The sequence below is a fragment of the Salvelinus fontinalis genome, chromosome 19 (assembly GCF_029448725.1).
Source record: "Salvelinus fontinalis isolate EN_2023a chromosome 19, ASM2944872v1, whole genome shotgun sequence".
NCBI lineage: Eukaryota > Metazoa > Chordata > Actinopteri > Salmoniformes > Salmonidae > Salvelinus > Salvelinus fontinalis.
The window spans coordinates 15,574,347-15,585,802 of record NC_074683.1 but is presented as its reverse complement, the minus strand read 5'-3'; positions in this window follow the sequence as shown (position 1 = coordinate 15,585,802).

The window sequence follows — 11,456 nt, the reverse complement described above, 5'->3', positions numbered from 1 at the left end:
ATTGATTAAATTACTTTTTCCCCTCATCAATCAACACACAATACCCTATAATGACAAAGCAAAAACAGGTTTTTAGATTATTATAAAAAATATAAAAAAATACAAAATAAATAAAAAACACCACATTTACATAAGTATTCAGACCCTTTGCTATGAGACTCACAATTGAGCTCAAGTGCAACCTGGTTCCATTGATCATCCTTGAGATGTTTCTACATCTTGATTGGAGTCTACCTGTGGTAAATTAAATTGATTGGACATTATATGGGAAGGCACACACCTGTCTATATAAGGTCCCACAGTTGACGGTGCATGTTAGAACAAAAATCAAGCCATGAGGTCGAAGGAATTGTCCGTAGAGCTCTGAGACAGGATTGTGTCGAGGCACAGATCTGGGGAAGGTTCGCGGAACATTTGTTTTTCAACAGGACAATGACCCAACACACCTCCAGGCTGTGTAAGGGCTAATTGACCAATTGAGATGGTTTGGGATGAGTTGGACCGCAGAGTGAATGAAAAGCTAACAAGTGCTCAGCATATGTGGGAACTCCTTCAATATGTTGGAAAAGCATTCCAGGTGAAGCTGGTTGAGAGAATGCCAAGAGTGTGCAAAGCTGTCATCAAGGCAAAAGGTGGCTACTTTGAAATATATAAAATATATTTTTTGGGTTACTACATGATTCCATATGTGTTATTTCATAGTTTTTATGTCTTCGATATTATACTACAACGTAGAAAATAGTAGAAATAAAGAAAAACACTTGAAACTTTTGACTGGTACTGTAATTTAGATAAGTCCATCGCTGTCCCTATAGCAGTAAATACTTTTTGTTATTACCTTTGGTGTTTGAAGTCTGCCCTTCTTCACCCAAATTAACATTTCTACCCCTGGGGAAGCATTTAAACACTTTATTCCAATGGCGTCCCCAAGGGCAGTAAAGCCTTTGTTATTACCTTTGCGCTTTAAGTCTGCCCTGAGGGAACCAAGTGATATTGACCCCAAACTAACATTACTGCCCCTAGGGAAGCACTTAAACAGTGCATTCAAATGGTTGCTCTAAGGATGGCTAATACTTTTTATAACTTTTTGCTCTTGAAATCTGCCCTTAGGGCACCAAGCAATCTTGACCCAGCCTATCATGACTGCCCCTGTGGAAGCATTTCAACAGTGCATTAAAAAGGATGCCCCAATGGCAGTTAAGACTTTTCAAAAAAGTATATTTTGTGCTTGAAGTTTACGCTTACACGCAACCCAAACCAGCTGCGCGAGTGCGCCATCGTGCATAAAATTATTTTGTCCCCCTACACAACGCGATCACGACACACAGGTTAAAATGGCAAAACAAACTCTGAACCAATGACATTATTTTGGGGACAGGTCGAAAAACATTAACCTCTACAGAGTACCTAACCCGGATCCGGGAGCACCCCCCCCCCCCCCACACACTGATTAGCATCGCTAGCATAGCGTCACAATTAAATAGTAGCATCTAAATATCATTAAATCACAAGTCCAAGACACCCAATGAAAGACACAGATCTTGTGAATAAAACCACCGTTTCAGATTTTTTAAATGTTTTACAGGGAAGACAAAATATGTAAATCTATTAGCTAAACACGTTAGCAAAAGACACCATTTTCTTACTCCAACAGTTTCTTACTCCATCAGGTGCTATCACCAATTCGGCTAAACTAAGATATTGATACCCACAAACCAACAAACAAATTCATAAGATGACAGTCTGATAACATATTTATGGTATAGCATAGTTTTTTTTTTTTAAATGTGCATTTTTCAGGTATAAATCACAGTTCTACATTGCAGCTGCAATCTGATATAGTGCTGATGCAGCTAGAACAATTACAGAGACCAACGTTATATAACTAATTACTTGTCTTAAAACATTTCAGAAAAAATACACAGCGTACAGACATTGAAAGCCCAACATCTGGTGAATCCAAACAATATTTCAGATTTTTTAAATGTTTTATAGCGAAAACAAAATGTATCGCTAAATTAGCATAACCAGGCCAGCCAGAACCGGCTGGACGCGCCCGACCAGTTCACATGCACGACAGATATATGAAATAACATCGTAAATTGGGTCTTACTATTGCTGGTCTTTCATCAGAATGTTGATCAAGGTGTCCTTAGTCCTGATGAGTCGTTCAATCCATTCACAATGGCAACCTCCCCTCTTCATTTAGCCTGGGTACTGGTCGACTGGCACGGTCCATGTCCAAAGTTAAAAAACTCAAAGAACGGAACACGGCAAAACTCCCGAAAAAATTCTAATAATCTGATTAAACTATATTGAAAAAACATACATTACGGTGATATGGTCACATGTATCAAACAAACTTCGACACGGAGATAGTTTTCATCCGTAACGTCAGCATAACAAAAGACAATGGCACCTCTGAAAACGCGCATCTCAGAAACCGGAAGTTGTCGGTCACGCTAAAGAAATAGGTCTTATTTCACGTCAGTACAAGATAAACAAAAAGTTTCTCCTCTGACGTCTTCCAGACACCCAGAGGAAGAAGAAGGAAGTGTGTTTCGGGTCATAGGTCGCGTGACCATATATAGGCAGAGCTTTGAAGCGAGCATACACATCTTGCAATCTTCTTCTGGCTCAGGGAAAGTGCTGTGAAATGACCTGTGTTTGACTCAGAGACAAAATTGGAACGGTTTTAGAAACCATAGCTTGTTTTCTATCCAATGGCATATGGTTATATGCATATAGTAACAGCAATAATTGAATAAGAGGCAGTTTAATCTGTAGAGGCAATTATGCTAATGTGAAACAGCACCCCCTGTATTCTCAAGAAGTTTTAAACATGTATGGCAATTTAGCTAGTTCGCTTGCACTTGCTAGCTAATTTGTCCTATTTAGCTAGCTTGCTGTTGCTAGCTAATTTGTCCTGCGATATAAACATTGAGTTGTTATTTTACCTGAAATGCACATGCTCCTCTACTCCGCCAATTAATCCACACATAAAACGGCCAACCTGTAAAGGTTGTCAATGTCGTTCTCCTCCTCAGACGAGGAGGAGCATGGATCGGACCAAGATGCGGAGTAGGAGGTATTCATGATTTTAATGGCAAACCAACAAACACTACAAATTAACAAAACAACAAACGTGACTAACCTGCAACAGTCCTGTGTGGCCCAAACGCTAACACAGGAAACAAACACCCACAAAACACCAGTGAAACCCTGGCTGCCTTAGTATGACTCTCAATCAGAGACAAACGATACACACCTGTCTCTAATTGAGAATCATACCAGGCCGAACACAAAACCCCACATAGAAATAGAAAACATAGACTGCCCACCCAACACTCACGCCCTGACCAATAAAGACATATAAAACAAGAGAAAACAGGTCAGGAACGTGACATAACCCCCCCCTTAAGGTGCGAACTCCGGGCGCACCAGCACAAAGTCTAGGGGAGGGTCTGGGTGGGCATCTGACCACGGTGGTGGCTCAGGCTCTGGGCGAGGTCCCCACCCCCCCATAGTCACTCACCGCTTCCGTATCCCCCTCCCAATGACCACCCTCCAACTCAACCCACCTAAATGAAGGGGCAGCATCGGGATAAGGGCCAGCACCGGGATAAGGGGCAGCAGCTCCGGGATAAGGGGCAGCAGCTCCGGGATAAGGGGCAGCAGCTCCGGGATAAGGGGCAGCAGCTCCGGGAGAAGGGGCAGCAGCTCCGGGAGAAGGGGCAGCAGCTCCGGGATAAGGGGCAGCAGCTCCGGGATAAGGGGCAGCTGCTCCGGGAAAAGGGGCAGCTGCTCCGGGATAAGGGGCAGCTCCGGACTAAGGGGCAGCTCCGGACTGAGTGGCAGCTCCGGACTGAGTGGCAGCTCATGACTGTAGGGCAGCTCATGACTGTAGGGCAGCTCATGACTGTAGGGCAGCTCATGACTGGAGGGCAGCTCATGACTGGAGGGCAGCTCATGACTGGAGGGCAGCTCATGACTGGAGGGCAGCTCATGACTGGCTGGCGTCTCTGGCAGCTCCTGACTGGCGGGCGTCTCTGGCAGCTCCTGACTGGCGGACGTCTCTGGCAGCTCCTGACTGGCGGACGTCTCTGGCAGCTCCTGACTAGCGGGCGTCTCTGGCAGCTCCTGACTGGCGGGCGTCTCTGGCAGCTCCTGACTGGCGGGCGTCTCTGGCAGCTCCTGACTGGCGGGCGTCTCTGGCAGCTCCTGACTGGCGGGCGTCTCTGGCAGCTCCTGACTGGCGGGCGTCTCTGGCAGCTCCTGACTGTCGGACGGCTCTAGCGGCTCCTGACTGACGGACGGCTCTACTGGCTCGGGACAGACGGGCGGCTCCAATGGCTCGGGGCAGACGGATGACTCAGATGGCGCTGGGCAGACGGATGACTCAGATGGCGCTGGGCAGACGGATGGCTCAGATGGCGCTGGGCAGACGGATGGCTGAGACGGCGCTGGGCAGACGGGCAGTTCAGGCGCCGCTGGACAGACGGGCAGTTCAGGCACCGCTGGGCAGACGGGCAGTTCATGCACCGCTGGGCAGACGGCAGACTCTGGCCGGCTGAGACGCACTATAGGCCTGATGCGTGGTGCCGGAACTGGAGGTACCGGGCTGAGGTCACGCACCTCAGGGCGAGTGCGGGGAGGAGGAACAGGGCTCTGGTGATGCACTGGAAGCCTGGTGCGTGGTGTAGGCACTGGTGGTACTGGGCTGGGGCGGGAAGGTGGCGCCGGATATACCGGACCGTGAAGGAGGACACGCGCTCTTGAGCACCGAGCCTCTCCAACCTTACCAGGTTGAATGGTCCCCGTAGCCCTGCCAGTGCGGCGAGGTGGAATAGCCCGCACTGGGTTATGCAGGCGAACCGGGGACACCACCTGTAAGGCTGGTGCCATGTACGCCGGCCCGAGGAGACGTACTGGAGGCCAGATATGTTGGGCCGGCTTCATGACATCCGGCTCGATGCCCAACCTAGCCCTCCCAGTGCGGCAAGGTGGAATAGCCCGCACTGGGCTAAGCACGCGTACTGGGGACACCGTGCGCTTTACCGCATAACACGGTGTCTGACCAGTACGACGCCCTCTCACTCCACGGTAAGCCCGGGGAGTTGGTTTAGGTATCCAACCCGGCTTCGCCCCACTCCCCTTTAGCCCCCCCCAAGAAATCTTTGGGTGAGCCTCTCGGGTTTCCAGCCACTCTGCCTTGCAAGCGCCTCATAATGCCGCCTCTCCGCTTTCGCTGCCTCCAGCTCCGCTTTGGGGCGGCGACACTCCACTGGCTGTGCCCAGGGTCCTTTACCGTCTAGGATCTCCTCCCAAGTCCATTCCTCTTCTCTCCATTGCTTTGGTTCTTGCCGTCCTTCTCCAATCCGCTTGGTCCTGGTTTGGTGGGTGTTTCTGTAAAGGTTGTCAATGTCGTTCTCCTCCTCAGACGAGGAGGAGCATGGATCAGACCAAGATGCGGAGTAGGAGGTATTCATGATTTTAATGGCAAACCAACAAACACTACAAATTAACAAAACAACAAACGTGACTAACCTGCAACAGTCCTGTGTGGCCCAAACGCTAACACAGGAAACAAACACCCACAAAACACCAGTGAAACCCTGGCTGCCTTAGTATGACTCTCAGTCAGAGACAAACGATACACACCTGTCTCTAATTGAGAATCATACCAGGCCGAACACAAAACCCCACATAGAAATAGAAAACATAGACTGCCCACCCAACACTTACGCCCTGACCAATAAAGACATAAAACAAGAGAAAACAGGTCAGGAACGTGACACAACCGAATCGTTTCTAGTCATCTCTCCTTCTTCCAGGCTTTTTCATATTTGAACTTATATGGTGATTGGCATCTAAACTTTCATAGTATTACCACGACAACCGGCAAAACAGTTCGCCTTTCAATCACCCACGTGGGTATAACCAATGAGGAGATGGCACGTGGTTACCTGCTTCTATAACCCAATGAGGAGATGGGAGAGGCAGGATTTCTGCATCAGAAATAGAAAGGAGTTCTATTTTAGCCTTTGGCATCGCAGACGCTCTTTGGCGCGCGCGAGCGAGCAGTGTGGGTGCAATAATTGAATAACATGGATTTTTTAATTTATTTTGTGACGCACGCGACGTGTCCGGTCTAGTCAGCATGTTATGATCTCATGTAGAGGTCTGTGTGGGACTGATTTCCTCATTCCGCTCCCACCTGCACCCACAGTTTTTCATACCGCACTGCCTGCTCCACCCAGCCCCCACTCGCTTTCTGTCCGACTCCCACCCAATACTGCAAGAACTGGTCCCAAACCCAACCGTAGTCCCACAATGTTATTTTAGGCGTGCGTAACATAGCTCACTTTCCAGCGATGGTCCCAGAAATTGTTTGCCCTATAGGCAATATCAAAATGCCCATTATATTCAACCTTATCTCAGAGCATTTGTGGCCGACCGGCTCAAATCGGTATCATGTAGCGAAATCGATATGTAATACCCTTGTCTGTTAGGTTTATGTACTCTTGTTTGTATATTTCTGTTTGTTCATAATAATAATAAAAATAAATCACCCAAGCTAACTTGCTAGCTACTTCCAGACACATAATGAGAGAACACCCCACTCTGCCCATTTTACTCACCCTATCCAGAGCGTTGGTGACTGTAATTGTGCTGCTGGCAACAATTTAGTTTACTGACACCGGCCATATTTCACGGGTGTTCAGCGTTCGTAAATTCATCAGTTAGTCTGTGCTCTGGTACACTCAGACGAGAGTCTTTTGTTTAGACATGTAGCTAGCTAGCTAGGTAAACAATTAACCATAATTCAAACTCATGACATTACTGCCCTGCATGAATCTGCAGGTAGCTAACCAAACAAGTTCAATGTTAGCTAGCTAACATTAGACTATAACTAGTCAAGCAAATGGCTATGACATACGAATAATATGTATCACACATGTAATGTTAGCTAGTGAGCCAGACAGCTAATGTTAGCTAGCTAGCTAACAGTACTCTTTAACTTGAAATGAAAAGACTTCATGTCAAACTTAGTAACGTGTAATATCTGAACATTTTGCTAGCTAGACTATCTAACCCGTATACATCATGGATGGACACATCTCCTGTCGGATGCCATTGTTGCCCTTAGTTTGAAGATGTAATCCGGAGACAGGTGTTTTCTCCATCTCCTTAGCCATCATACTCAAAATCCACTGATTTGAAAAGTCGGTCCTCCAGAAATTGGAGAGCATACATGAAACGTTAGCTAGCGAGCAAGCCAGCTAACTTTAGCTAGCTAACAGGTCACTTTAACTTGACATTAGGTTCATGCAGTTTTACTACGCGGTACATTTAAAAAAAATCTGCGATAGACTGCGTTAGATTACCTTGACATACTGACCAGCTCAAATAGACATGCTATATGGCAGACCAATCCAAACTCATCTCTCGGCATGTCCAGCCCACTCATTATCTCAGCCAATCATGGCTAGCGGGAAGGTTCCTGACTTTCTGTGGCTAAACCAACTAGGCTCGTAATTTAACAATTGTATTCCTATTTACAGATGGCATACAAGTTTGTTATTAAGGCACATGAAAGTTAACATGTTCGAGAAGGCATTTCTGTAAAAAAACAAAAACATTTTGAATAAAAAACTAAAGTTTAATTTCAAACGGCTCTTCTGTGAAGTAGTTACCCATGACCTACACCGAGTTTCCTGAAACGGGTCACGTGTATTAAAGTACAGTCGTGGCCAAAAGTTTTGGGAATGACACAAATATTAATTTTCACAATGTCTGCTGCCTCAGTTTGTATGATGACAATTTGCATATTCTCCAGAATGTTATGAAGAATGATCAGATGAATTGCAATTAATTGCAAAGTCCCTCTTTGTCATGCAAAATGAACTAAATCCCCCCCAAAACATTTCCACTGCATTTCAGCCCTGCCACAAAAGGACCAGCTGACATGTCAGTGATTATCTCGTTAACACGAGGACAAGGCTGGAGAACCCTCTGTCATGCTGATTTGAGTTTGAATAACAGACTGGAAGCTTCAAAAGGAGGGTGGTGCTTGGAATTATTGTTCTTCCTGCAAGGAAACATGTGCCGTCATCATTGCTTTGCACAAAATGGGCTTCACAGGCAAGGATATTGCTGCCAGTAAGATTGCACCTAAATCAACCATTTATCGGATCATCAAGAACTTCAAGGAGTGGTTCAATTGTTGTGAAGAAGGCTTAAGGGCGCCCAAGAAAGTCCAGCAAGCGCCAAGACCATCTCCTAAAGTTGATTCAGCTGCGGGATCGGGGCACCACCAGTACAGAGCTTGCTCAGGATTGGCAGCAGGCAGGTGTGAGTGCATCTGCACGCACAGTGAGGCGAAGACTTTTGGAGGATGGCCTGGTGTCAAGAAGGGCAGCAAAGAAGCAACTTCTCTCCAGAAAAACATCAGAGACAGACTGATATTCTGCAAAAGGTACTGGGATTGGACTGCTGAGGACTGGGGTAAAGTCATTTTCTCTGATGAATCCCCTTTCCGATTGTTTGGGGCATTCGGCAAAAAGCTTGTCCGGAGAAGACAAGGTGAGCACTACCATCAGTCTTGTGTCATGCCAACAGTAAAGCATCCTGATACCATTCATGTGTGGGGTTGCTTCTCAGCCAAGGGAGTGGGCTCACTCACAATTTTGCCTAAGAACACAGCCATGAATAAAGAATGGTACCAACACATCCTCCGAGAGCAACTTCTCCCAACCATCCAGGAACATTTTGGTGACGAACAATGCCTTTTCCAGCATGATGGAGCACCTTGTCATAAGGCAAAAGTGATAACTAAGTGACGCGGGGAACAAAACATCAATATTTTGGGTCCAGGGCCAGGAAACTCCCCAGACCTTAATCCCATTGAGAACGTGTGGTCAATCCTCAAGAGACGGGTTGACAAACAAAAACCCACAAATTCTGACAAACTCCAAGCATTGATTATCCAAGAATGGGCTGCCATCAGTCAGGATGTGGCCCAGAAGTTAATTGACAGCATGCCAGGGCGGATTGCAGAGGTTTTGAAAAAGAAGGGTCAACACTGCAAATATTGACTCTGCATCATCTTCATGTAATTGTCAATAAAAGCCTTTGTCACTTATGAAATGCTTGTAATTATACTTCAGTATTCCATAGTAACATCCTACAAAAATATCTAAAGGCACTGAAGCAGCAAACTTTGTGGAAATTAATATTTGTGTCATTCTCAAAACTTTTGGCCACAACTGTAGTCAAAAGTTTAGTATTTGGTCTCATATTCATTTTTATTGTGAATAAGAATAGAATATGTTTCTAAACACTTCTACGTTAATGTGGATGCTACCATAATTATGGATAATCCTGAATGAATTGTGAATAATGATCAGTGAAAAAGTTACATACGTACAAATATCACACCCCCTAGACACGCTAACCACTCACCATTACAATAACAGGGAAGGTTAGCATTTTTGGGGGGGTATGATATTTGTGTCTCTAACTTTCTCACTCATCATTATTCAGGATACATTCAGGATTCAAATCAAATCAAATTGTATTTGTCACATGCGCCGAATACAACAGGTGTAGACCTTACCGGGAAATGCTTACATGATTATCCGTAATCATGCTTGCATCCATATTAATGTAGAAGTATTTAGAAGTTTACTATATTATTATTTACAGCTAACAGTCTGCACTTTAACCCCATAGTCATTGTATCCCTTCATCTAAAGTGCTAGAGTACAGAGCCAAATGAACAAAAAATGTGTCACTGTCCCAATACTTTTGGAGTTTACTGAAGGGTTGGCTGTTGGACTTTTTTGTAAGGGCATGTTTGTACAAACGACATCAATCTTCATAAATGGGAGCAATTAAAAGATGACTTATGCTCGTTGGCAGGCTAAAGGAGACAGACAAGCAGGTTCTCATTTCAAGACTTCTACCAACAGTAGGTCACTGAATCGAAGGTTTTAGACGTTTCCTCTGACTACACTACTGGCTTAAATCCTGCTGTTCCCTGACAATTTGGACCACTTTTGGGAGGCCCCAGGTTTTACTAGAGAGGCTTGCATCCAAATATGAAAGGGGCAAAAGTTATCTCAGCTAACAAGGAGGCTCTTATAACACATTGACAAAAAAACAGCCCAACCCCCAGTCAGGTAAGCCTTAGTTCCAACAGTGCTCTATTGCCGCACCGAACTAAAAAATATTAAACTTTCTCTTTGGAAGGGCAGGGAGTGCTGTCTGAAACAGAATGCACTTCGTCTAACTTTTGACAATAGTTTGGTAGCCTCTGCAGCTCTGTCGGCGTGGGTGAAGCAGCGCACTTGAGCATTTTTCCATCGTCTTCTCACCAGATTAATGGTATATCACTGGGGTCGAGCTCCCTGCCATCCATGACCTCTATAAAAGGTGGTGTGAACAATAGGCCCAGAAAATCGTTAAAGATTCCAGCCACCCAAGCCATAGACTTTTCTCTCTGCTTCCGCATGACAAGCGGTACCGGTGCACCAAGTCCAACACGCTCCTGAACTGCTTCTATCTCAAATGCTAACAGAATTGCTACACGTATTATCTGAGATGACCTTTGTATTTTATTTTAGGACTGTCTCTATGCAGACTCATAAAATCAAACACACAGCCATGCAATCACCATAGCCAAACATTGACAGTAGACTGGTCTTACTGAAGAGCTCAGTGACTTTCAACATTGCACCATCACAGGATGCCACCTTTCCAACAAGTCAGTTTGTCAAATTTCTGCCCTGCTAGAGCTGCCACGGTCAACAGTAAGTACTGTTATTGTGAAGTGGAAACATCTAAGAGCAACAACGGCTCAGCCGTAAAGTGGAAGGCCACACAAGCTCAAAGAACGGCACCTCGGAGTGCTGAAGCTCGTAAAATCATCTGTCCTCGGTTACAACACTCACTAGCGAAATTCCAAACTGCCTCTGGAAGCAACGTCAGAGCAAGTACTGTTCATCGGGAGCTTCATGAAATGGGTTTCCATGGCCGAGCAGCCGCACAAAAGCCTAAGATCACAATGCGCAATGCCAAGTGTTGGCTGGAGTGGTTTAAAGCTTGCCTCCATTGAACTTTGGAGCAGTGGAAACGCGTCCTCTGGAGTGATGAATCACAGTCCAATGGAATAATCTGGGTTTGGCGGATGCCAGGAGAACACTGCATAGTGCCAACTGCAAAGTTTGGTGGAGGAGGAATAATGGTCTGGGGCTGTTTTTCATGCTTCTCCTTAGTTCCAATGAAGGGAAATCTTAACGCTACAGCATACAATCACATTCTAGATCAGGGGTGTCAAACATACGGCCCGCGGGCCGGAACCGGCCCCCAAGGAGGTTCGATCAGGCCCGCAGGATAATTTGAAAGTGGAAAAAATGCATAAAAGACATGGAATTAATATTTTTAATTCGCTG